Below are 9,632 nucleotides of genomic sequence, written 5' to 3' on the forward strand. Positions count from 1 at the left end.
ACAGACAGGATTAGCCTATTTTTGTTATTGTATCATAGCTCATGGTATACCAGATGTACTTTTCATTCTGCTGTTGGTGGACATTTGGACTGTAGCTTTTTGGATTTCTGTTCTTAAAAGTACTACTATGAACACTCATATTAACTCAATGTACTAGTTAAGCAGCATAGCAGATATAAAGAGAGAATGATGAACAGATAAAAAGACAATAAACATCATCAGCAGTTCAGAGAAAAAAAAAGGGACAATATGAGAAGCTCTGAAGTAAATCTAACAGGAGGACCAGAGGGAAAAACACAGGAGTAAAGGTGAAATCTTCAATAATAAATATTGAGAATTTTTCTGAATTGCAGACATGAATCAGCAAATTGAAGAAGCACATTAAGTCTTCAACAGGATAAATACAAATGAATCTGTGCTCAGATATATCGCACCACAGAGAAACTACAGCACATCAGATACAAACTATAACCTCCACAATGGCAGTCAAGAGTGACAAATACAGATGCAGATATACCATCATAGAGTCCTGGAATCTTAGTGTTAAGAAACAATCCTACAGGTCAACCCAATATTTTACTACAGCATTCCCAGATAGGTCATAAACCACCGAATCCTAATTTTGAACAGTTTTATCAGAAAGTTGTTCTATACTCTGAGCACTCCTCCCATTTCTATCCATTTGTCCGGCTTCTTCCTTCCACTGCCATTTATATTAAACCCTAATTCCTTTTCTATATAACATCCTTTTAAGTATTTCAGCTATAACGCAAACTAAAGACTAAATAATTAACATCCACTACACTTAGAGGTTACTAAGGAACAGAGCAGTAAGGTGGGAGGAAAGAAAACAGAAAGAACCAGCCTTGGGAATACTGAAAGTTTCCAAGAGGAAATGAAATTTTCATATTAATAATCAGTTTGGCATGTAAGGATCACAGATGAATCCTCTTATCCTCTCCCTTGGCCAATAAATGAAGCAGTATCTATTGTTTTGTTTTTGTTGTTTTGGGTTTTTAGAGATGGGATCTCACTACTTTGCCCAGGCTAGAGTCACATTACTATCGTAGCTCACTGCAGCAAACTCGAAGCCTCCAACAATCCTGCCTCAGCCTCCCTACTAAGTGGGAGGAGTGTGCCACCACATCTAGGTTGAAAGCAGTACCTTAAGAACGAATGAAAAAGGGCAGCGCCTGTGGCTCAAAGGAGTAGGTTGCCGGCCCCATATACCAGAGGTAGTGGGTTCAAACCTGGCCCCAGCCAAAAACAGAAAAAAATAAAAAATAAAAAAAGATAGGTAGAAGCTATTATAGCAAATCTTGTTTTTTTTTCCTGTAAAAAGGAATTAGTCTAGATATTCATAGCAATAGCTCCAAAGTGCATTTAGATTACACAGCAGCTTAAACTGGCAACCAAATTGTCTCCCATTATCCACTATGAGGTTTAGACTGTTATTTCTAAAATAGGTAGAAGAGGTATTAGAATTCGTTTAACTTAGAATTAAATTAAGTTACTGTAGGCCTTCTATATCTGTGAGTTCTGCATCCATGGATTCAACCAACAGTGGCTCAAAAATATTTGTGGGGGAAAAAGGATGGTTGAGTTGTTCTCAACATGTACAGACTTTTTTCCCCTTGTCATTATTCCCATAACAACTATTTACATAGTATTTACATTACATTAGGTACTACAATCTAGAGGTGATTTAAAACATGTAGGCAGATATGCATAGACTATATTCCAGTACTAGACCATGTTGTATAAGGGACTTGAGCATCTAGGGATTTGGGAAGGAGAGGTTCCTAGAAGGAATCCCCCAGGAATACAGAGGGATAATTAAATAATTTAAATATTCTTCTCATCCAAGAGATCATAATGAAATTCCACATTTTACCAATCACAGGCCAGGTATGGTGGCTCACACCTGTAATCTTAGCATTTGGGAGGCTGAGGTGGGTGGATTGCTTGAGTTCATGGGTTCAGACCAGCCTGAGCCAGAGTGAGATCTCATCTCAAAAAATAGCCGGGCATTGTGGCAGACACCTATAGTCCTAGCTGCTTGGCAGGCTGAGGCAAAAGAATCACTTTAGCCCAAGAGTTTCAGGTTGCTGTGAGCTGTAACGCCTACTCTACTGAGGGCAACATAGTTGAGACTGTCTCAAAAAAAAAAAAAAAAAAAAAGAAAGAAAAAGAAGAAAAAAATACCTTTCTTGATAGATTACAAAGGGAATCATTTTAAAAATAATTAAAGCAAACAAAAAGATAGAATGCTATTCAGTATTTTACTCTGGACAATTTATAATGTGGACTTACTATTCTCAAAATAATACCAGAAAGTCACTCTTACATTACAATCTCTGTAACAAGTAGCATTTCATATTTTAAAATTTACTGAACAAGCAAGCAATTCTTGATCCATGTTGTAAGAACTCTGTAATCAATTTAGTAACAATGTGTTCACTTGTACCACATTCCATGACATTAACAAACCCACTTCATATTTCACATATTTGTATATGTGTGTATGTATATAGCGTAAGACTAGTAAAATTGGCAACAAATATTAAAATGTGTTCATCAGGATAAGAAAAATTAATGAGAGGACCAGGAACTGGAGTGGAAATTTTTTTGAAAGAATATTGAGAAGTCATCGAGTTTAACCTACAACCTCCATTAAGATCTAGAACTAGTAATTTGCAAGGAGCAAATCCAACCCTTAACAGCATCTCCCAAACAATGCTCCAGAAACCTCACTGTAAACAAATGTTAGGTCACAGCATCTTTGGTCTGACCATAAAGAAATAAAGAGAAAGCAATCAGCTTTTCACATATCCCAGAAATTGATAGAAATTGAAAGATCAATTTGTACACAGCATTTACCGCTTCATGCCTCACACTCAGTTATCTGATTAGAAAGTCAAAATCGGCAGAATCTCTTCCTACACCTAAGTGGACTTCTATACCCTGTCCAAGGTATGCAATCAGTAGACAAGGCTGGCTCTTTATGGAAGAAATCCTGGCTCTCCTTTACTACATTGGCAGTAAAAAGTTTGCAAATCAGGTGATGAGGGAAAATGGGTGGAAGACAGATGCTATGCTTCTTTAAATTTAAACTATCAGCTCCTGATTGCCACTTAAATGCCAATAACTTTTGGTCTCTTTCTTTCATTCAAGAATACCTGCTCACATCTGTAATCCCAGCACTCTGGGAGGCCAAGGTGGGTAGATTGCCTGAGCTCACAGGTTCAAGACCAGCCAGAGTGAGACCATGTCTCTAAAAATAGCCGGGCGTTGTGGCGCCTGTAGTCTCAGATGCTCAGGAGGCTGAGGCAAGAGAATAGCTTGAGCCCAAGAGTTTGAGGCTGCTGTGAGCTATGATGCCACAGCACTCTACTAAGAGGGACAAAGTGAGACTCTGTCCCTGAACAACAATAACAAAAATCTACCTAAAGACTGGGCTCAGTGGCTCACACCTGTAGTCCTAACACTTTAGGAGGCCAAGGCAGAAGGATCACTTGAGTTCAGGAGTTTGAGATCAGCTTGAGCAAGAGTGAGACCCCATCTCGACTAAAAATTAAAAAAAAAAACAATTAGCTGGGTATCATGACAGGCACCTATAGTCCCAGCTACTCATGAAGCTGAGGAAGGAGGATCACTTGTGGGAAGAATCACCAAGAGTTGGATTGCTGTGAGCTAGGCTGATGCCACTGTACTCTAGCCTGGGCAACAGAGTGAGACCATCTCAAAACAAACAGAAAAGAATCTACACAACTTTTCTTGCCTCCAGGTTAGATTATCTAAACTATATATAAACTTTTTTGGCAAGCACAGCCATTTATTACTCCTATTATTAGCCATCTGCTTCAATCAATTAATACTTAAACATGTATACGATAATTTAAAAACTCAACAGTGAAATAGAAAAGAAATGGTCCTTTCTACTAAGCATTGTTCTTGAGTTAGTAAATCCCAATAAATCAGTTCTCTTAACAGGACTTTAAAAAGGCAAAATCAGTTTCAAACACATTTTTTAAGCAGAAATAAATTCTAACTACAAAAAGATTATAAAAAGGGCTGCTAGAGAGTTTTAAGTTTAGAAGTCTTCATAAGAAAATATATTAAACACGACTCTGTCCTCTCTTCCCCAAAGTTATCACCATTCTGTGGGAAAATAGATGTTTCTATTCAATTCAGTAATGTTGTAAGATGGTATGGGAACAATAATTCTAACTAAAAAAGAGCAGGGAAAGCTTTTCGGAAGCAGGGAAATCTGTACTGCACCTTGCAAGATGGGTAGATTGTATTAGGCAAATGGGGGCAAGACCTTCCAGACAAGGGAGATGGCTCGAGAAAAAGCAAGGAGTTGGGAATGCACAGAATGTGTTCCAGGACGAGCACATTGGGTTAGCAGCAGTGGAAAAGTCTGAGAAGGTAGAACAGTACCAAACTGTGAGGGACTCTAAATGCACATTCAGACTTGTGCTGACATAACAGGGAAGCTTGCAGTCCTCTTCAACAAAGGAAAAGTGAGATCTGACCACAAGAGTATTTTTCTCTTCTGTCTTCCCATTCTGCTTCATCTGTTACCGCTAAAACTCCAAAAACAACTTTTTTTTTTTTTTTGGAGACAGAGCCTCAAGCTGTCCCCCTGAGTAGAGTGCCATGGTATTACAGCTCACAGCAACCTCCAACTCCTGGGCTCAAGCGAGTCTCCTGCCTCTGCCTCCCAAGTAGCTGGGACTACAGGTGCCCACCACAACGCCCGGCTATTTTTTGGTTGCAGCCGTCATTGTTGTTTGGCGGGTCTGGGCTGGCGGGATTTGAACCCGCCACCTTAGGTGTACGTGGCTGGCGCCTTAGCCGGTTGAGCTATAGGTGCCGAGCCCAAAAACAACTCTTGAATAGGAAGCATTATCCTGTCATCTCACAACACCAAGGAATCTCCTTGCACCTAACAGATGGCCAAGGAACTTTTTGATTTCTTGTCTGGAAGAAAACAGAACTGTGAAGCAGCAAAAAATCCTGTCATAGTGAAAAAATGGGCTTTAATACATTTCTGCTCCACAGTAAAGATTATATGAATATTTATGTAAATAACTCGGAAAAATCTTAATTTATAAATGTTTTTATAAAGATGAAAAGAATATCGAAAATGTTACGCGATTTGCAAGGCAATGAAAGCAAAATCGTTTTTAAAGGACTGAAATATTTCTGCGTCATCGTAACAAAACACAGCACCTACAGGCATATTAAAGTAGAATTATGTCCCTACAAATGGAATCCAAAGACACAGGAGAGATTGAAAAAGACACACAAAAGCAATAACACAGCCCGCGCTTTGGGATCAGGCCATGGTTTGAATCCCAGCACAGTGATCTTAAGCTAGTTAAGCTAGTGATCTCAGGACTGGTGTGAGCATAATGATACTTATCTGACATGCATTGTGAGGATCAGAGACATGATTAACACCCAACCCAGTGCTTGGCTCTGGTACTAACAAAAGTACTCAATAATGGATAGTACTAGAGTAATAACTAGCTGCTGTTACTATTTCTATTAGAATAAGTTTAGGTTTTCAATTCTAAAATCCCAGAGAATTACAAAACTTACATTTCAGATAAATCTGAGAACTATTTTATGACTAAGATCATTTTTACAACTGCTATATCCTATCAATGTTGTAATCAGCCTACTGCCAAGTCTTAGATTTATATTAAAATACATTTATAAGCCAATGTCTGATTTAATAAAGAAGAAATTACAACTAAAACTCCTATCTTGTCAAAGAGGAGTTGGAGGATATGCCTGTGTAACAACTTTTTACTTTGTAACTGCTCCACTCCTTAAACTATAAATAAGACCGAGAAATCTCCTGTGGAAAACAGTCATTGGTAAGGTGCAAAGCCGAGTACACACGAGATTGCCCCAATTCCAGAGCATCCCCCCAACATCAACAACAGGGATCTTCCTCCTCTTTTATGCTGTCTACTCACTTCTAAACAATCAACCAAAACTGCTTTTGAACAGTGAGAACCCAAGAAAAGCGGTATTTATCAGAAGTAATCACACTGGCTATTATCAAGCTGGAAATCTTTGGTTCTAAAGTGGCTGTTTCAAAATTCAACTCTGTTGGTCACGTTAACTCCCAATATACACCACGAAGCACTCCGATACCAGCCCGACAGAAAGGAAAGCCAAGAACCTACTTCATTTAATTCTAAGGTGGGATTTAATTATGCATTAAGGCAAATAAAATTTCCATCCTTACTCCTTTTCTCGGACAGAGTTCTACTGATACTCATTAAAATGATCTAATTGATCCATTTAAGACATAAGGAAATTGTATTTTCTACTTTTATCCCAAGATACTCTATAGATTTCAGAAAAAGGTTTTAACAGTTTATGCTTAAACTTTTTGCAAAAACTACTAACATCTATGATAAATCGGCCTCATAGTTCACGAATTTAAACGTGATTGATCAAAGTAGGTATTTGACAAAAACTGCCTGAATTTAGATATCAAACGCACGACCATAAGTGACTGCGATCCGCCTGGGATTTAATTCTACCGGGATTCGGACTTTTAATCTTACTATTTGTTATTCACACTCGGACCACTTAAGGAGTCACTGTATCCTACTACACTTCAAAAATAAATTGTTAAATGAAACTCCTAAACTTAACTCTCATTTTAACATTTTCCGATAAGAAAGCAACTCGGGGCTCTACCCTGGCGAGCCGCTACTGCTCAGTCCGAGTTTCTGGTTTCTGGAGTCGAACGCCCCGGACGCTGAGTCCCCCACAGCGCCCACGGGCTGGCAAACCCCCTGCCCGGTCCCCGCCAGCCATCCAGACTCCTCCCGCAGCGAACAAAGGAAGTCCCCCCTTAAACGCACACACACCCCCCTCCACTCCCTGTCACCTCCCTCCGTGCCCCTCAAACACTTCAACCCCTGTGCCCCGGCGAACTCACCTCCCGTGGGACAGCTGCTCCGGGGTGTGCGACAGACTTGGCGAAGTGGCGGCCTCGGGCGACAAGTGGGTGGTCACCGCCCCACCTCCCCGCCGGCCCACGCGCGGAGCCAGGCAGGGGCACCAGGGGAGGCCAGTGGGGACCCCCCCCCCCCCCCGCCAGGTCACGTGGGCCAGAGCTGTGCGCTCTCCTCACCTCCCCCGCAGCGTCCCTCCGCCACCTAGGGGTCCCCCAGCTGCCGGCTCTCAACGCTTCCCTCCTCTGCGCCTGCGCCCCAGCTGTGGGCGCTCTCATTCAAACCGACCACGCCCCGCGTCTTTTGGACCGGCCAATGACCGGTGGCGGGGCGGGGCTGGGCGGGCGCTCGGCCCTGGCTCCCTTCTGCTCCCGCCCAGGACCTGCGTGTCAGGTTGAGGGGGGCCTTGGGAGCCTTGGTCTCTCCTGATACTTGTCCTCAAACACCAAACTGAAGTTTCTTTCCTGTCCTCTTATTTCTTCTTCAGACACAGAAAGGTGGAGCAATAAATGTCGTCTAGAGCACAGATAGGGTCTGGTCTAGACCCCTTTAAAAAGATGGGATCCCCCAAATCAGTGCCTCTTTCCTACCAGGCTCCGAGCGGCCCTGTGAGTAGTCCAAGCGGCAGATGCAGGGTGTTTAAGAGAAAGAAGCCTCTGTGAAAAGAACAGGGGAACCGTGTGAAAGTCTGAACAAGGCAGCCTCAGTTCTTGAAGCTATGTCACAATTCTGGCGTTTCCAGCTGTTGGAAAAGCAAACTTCTGTCGACGGCAGAATCACTGGTTCCCAGGAAAACTGGGTGGCAGTTTTACTTCGTTTTTTTCAGCAGCTACATTCCAAATAGCTGGGAAGAATAAGTTTTATTTCCATTCACCTCCCATTTGTACCAAGTTAATCCTCAAATAGATCTCAGTTTGTTCCTCACAAAATACCAGGACTGGAGGGAGTCTTTCTGGAGTAGAGAATCCGATGAATTTAGATTATTTTATCAAATAGATATTTCTCCACTGCAATGAAATTTAAATGTTTCTACGGGGTTAAGAATATGTTAAAATTCCAGTTTCCCTGTCCTTCTGAATGATGCCAACATTTCTCATTAGGTGAGAGTCCCGGCAAATTGTTTAAAGGGACAGCTCTGGCATCAAACTAGACCTGGGTTTGAGTTCCAACTCAGCCACTTACTGGCTGATCCGTCTTGACCGAGTTACTTACTCCTTTGACCTTTATTCTCTTTCACCTGTATTTTATTATCTGTAAAACACAGATAATGCATCCTCTTCTAACAAGGGTTGTTATGCTTCAGTGAGGTCAGGTTGTTAAGTGGCTGACCCTGAGCTTGACACAGTAACTGCTCACTACTCAGCATCTAGTGTCATTATCAAGAACTTTAAATATCAGGTTCTTATAAACAACTGAATAGCTGGCTATATTATTTTAGAGGTAAGTATTATAATTCCTTCTTACTCATAAAAATTCACGTATTGGTACTACAAAAAGCCACAAAGGAAACAGAATATGTCAAATTCAACAGGTCCAAAATGAATCATTATCCCCCTACCCCGCAAGTCTTCTCTTACCCATGACTATTTCTGATTATGAGCTCCATCTTGCTAACACCCTAGTCGAATTCTCTTTAAAAAAAAATTTTTTTTTTTTAGAGAGAGAGTCTCACTTTGTAGAGTGCTGTGGCATCACAGCTCACAGCAACCTCCAGCTCTTGGGCTTAAGCGATTCTCTTGCCTCAGCCTCCCCAGCCTCTGGGACCACAGGTACCAGCCACAACGCCTATTTTTTTTTGTTGCAGTTTGCCTGGGGCCAGGTTCGAACTCGCCACCCTTGGTATATGGGCCGGCGCCCTACTCACTGAGCCACAGGTACTGCCCTAAATTATTTTTTAAAGACATAAATTATGTCGCTTTCCTATTTAAAAACCTTTAGTGACTTTCCATTTGATTTAAAATAAAATCCAAACTCCCTACCATGGCCCACAAAGCCTTACTGGTGTTTTTCAACCTTTTTTATCTCACTTGAACCTATAGTTAAACTTCCATGGCACACTCAAATTATGTTGCTCTTTTTAAAAAGCCAAAAAAGAAAAACATGTTTACTGTGTTTTGAACTTTTTAAAAATTAATTTAAATAATAATCTTTAAAATTTTTCAAGGCCCAGCACACCAGATGAAAATCACTGCCTTGGGCAGTGCCTGTGGCTCAAAGGAGTAGGGCACCAGCCCCATGTGCTGGAGGTGGCGGGTTCAAACCCAGCCCTGGCCAAAAATTGCCAAAAAAAAAAAAAAGAAAGAAATCACTGCCTTAAGCCGTCTTACTCCCGGCCTACCTCTTTTCTCTGATTCCTTCTCCTTCTGCTTCACTTTCCTGCAAATGTGTAGTACATTCTACAGGTCCTAGATGGGACCAAACCTCAGGTTTTTTCAAGACCTCCCTGGCAATTCCCTCTGCTTAGGGCTTAACAGTTCTCAACCTGTAGATCGCAACCCCTTTGTGGGTCAAACGACCCTTTCACAGGGGCCACTTAAGACCATCCTGCATTTCAGATATTTACATTACAATTCATAACAGTAGCAAAATTACAGTTATGAAGTAGCAACGAAAATAATTTTATGGTTGGGGGTGACCACAACA

General features: G+C 41.3%; 1 protein-coding gene across 1 annotated transcript in view; it reads right to left on the reverse strand.

Moving 5' to 3' along the window:
* GPSM2 (G protein signaling modulator 2) overlaps positions 1–7,035 on the reverse strand; it is a 52,619-nt gene extending 45,584 nt beyond the window's left edge. Inside the window, exon 1 of the mRNA XM_003784085.3 lies at positions 6,974–7,035. The gene's annotated coding sequence lies outside the window, so the exon portion shown is untranslated. The remainder of the gene's footprint in view (positions 1–6,973) is intronic.
* Between the last annotated feature and the right edge of the window lie 2,597 nt (positions 7,036–9,632).

This window comes from Otolemur garnettii, unplaced genomic scaffold, assembly GCF_000181295.1.
Source record: "Otolemur garnettii isolate 467f Iridium unplaced genomic scaffold, OtoGar3 scaffold00010, whole genome shotgun sequence".
In the NCBI taxonomy this organism is placed as follows: domain Eukaryota; kingdom Metazoa; phylum Chordata; class Mammalia; order Primates; family Galagidae; genus Otolemur; species Otolemur garnettii.